Source organism: Berghia stephanieae, chromosome 2 (assembly GCF_034508935.2).
Source record: "Berghia stephanieae isolate SIO BIC M18660-M18661 chromosome 2, UCSD_Bste_1.3, whole genome shotgun sequence".
In the NCBI taxonomy this organism is placed as follows: Eukaryota; Metazoa; Mollusca; class Gastropoda; order Nudibranchia; family Aeolidiidae; genus Berghia; species Berghia stephanieae.
This window is the reverse complement of record NC_088361.1, coordinates 106,139,355-106,141,161: the sequence shown is the minus strand read 5'-3', so window position 1 is coordinate 106,141,161 and position 1,807 is coordinate 106,139,355.

Here is a 1,807-nt window from a genome sequence, read left to right as displayed (position 1 = left end):
TCTCTTTATTTTGTCACCTCTAATCCATACATTGGTGAGTTTACTGAGTGCGGCGTTTGATAGCTGTTTTCTTCTTTGTACATCCTCGGTGTCTCCAATTAGTGAGCCGACTTTCTTTGTTCTTTTCCATTCCTCTTTGTTCCTCGATATTGTTGTAAATTCGGTTTTATTGGCATTGACTTGGAGGTTATATTTCATGAGGGTATTTTGTATGATGTCTATATTTGCTGGTGTTGATCCAATAAAATCGACATCATCTGCATAGGCGATTTCTCTAGGGATTGCATTCTCAATATGAGTCGTTGGTTTTGGAATGACTTTTCGAACTTCTTTCAGAGCGTGTTCTAAGTATATTGTGAACAGAATCGGGCTCAGACTATCTCCTTGGGGGGTCCCGATGTTACTTTCGAACTGCGTCTGTTTTGTGGCCCCGTATATCCTTGGTTGTATCTTTGTGTTGCTGAGGAGAAATCGGATTATTCGGAGCTCGTCTTCGTCTACTATTTCTGTTAATATCTCCAAAAGTTTTCCTCTGTCGATCGTATCAAAGGCTGCGGACATATCGATTCCGGATATTGTTATGGATATGTTTTCTTTGAGTGCCTTTGCTGCCAACCATTTATGTGTCCATACAACGTCCGATGTGCTTCGGTCTTGGCGAAACCCGCTTTGGCTATGTGATAGATAATTTTCTATTTTCGGTCTAATTCTCTTGAGGACAATAGTTGACAGTGTTTTTCTTATGGTATTCAGTAATGTTATTTATTGTTAATAATAATAATAATAATAATAATAATAATAATAATAATAATAATAATAATAATAATAATAGTAAAAATAATAATAATGATAATATAATAATAATAATAATAAATAATAATAATAATAATAATAATAATAATAATAATAATAATAATAATAATAATAGTAATAATAATAATAATAAGGGTAGCCCTATTCGTCCTTAAGGTCGAATAGCTTCAACCGTGGTTGCCGTACGTACGGACAAATCGTGTTGCTTGCACTATTCGTCCTTCACACTAAAGCTGGGCAATATTCCGTTTTTGCTTTTACTGAGCTGGATTCGAATCCACGTAATTACATGATATATCCGTATCGTCTTAAATGTTTCACAAACCCCACCTCCTCTGTTTGTGAGTCAAATAATCAGTTATGTGTGTTTTTTTTTAGGTGTGTGTGTGTGTGTGTGTGTGTGTGTGTGTGTGTTAATTTCGTGGGTTTTTTTTGTTTGTTTTTTTCTTCTGGGATATGATTTTTATTCCAGAATGGTGATTGATTTCTTATAAGGAACAATTGTCGTGTTCTCCTATTGGTAAGTATCCAATTCAAATACCTGCTCGAGAGTTTGGGTTGGCTAGGCACAGAGGAAGATTCGGCAGGTTTTCTTTGTTTTGGTTTCTTTTTTTTTTTTTGTTTTTTTCTTTTGGAGGGGGGGGGGGGGTTGTTGTTGTTTTGTTTTGTTTGCTGTTGTTTTTTTTTTTGGGGGGGGGGGGGGGGTTATTGTTATTTTTTATTTGTTTTCTCTTGTTGGTATTTTCCCTGCTTTTGTTTGATTTGTGTGTGTGTGTGTGTGTGTGTGTGTGTGTGTGTGTGTGTGTCTATTGTGTGTCTACGTGTGTTTTGCCTTTTTTACATTTTTTTTTCAATCTATAATAGTGGGTAAGCACTCAGTAACTATTTGTTTTAAATGACTAGTATTCAATTTGTCAAAATATTATATTAGTCATAATAGTATAAGCAGCGCAAGAAAAAAAAACAACACCAAATTTCTGTATCTGTTAAGAAG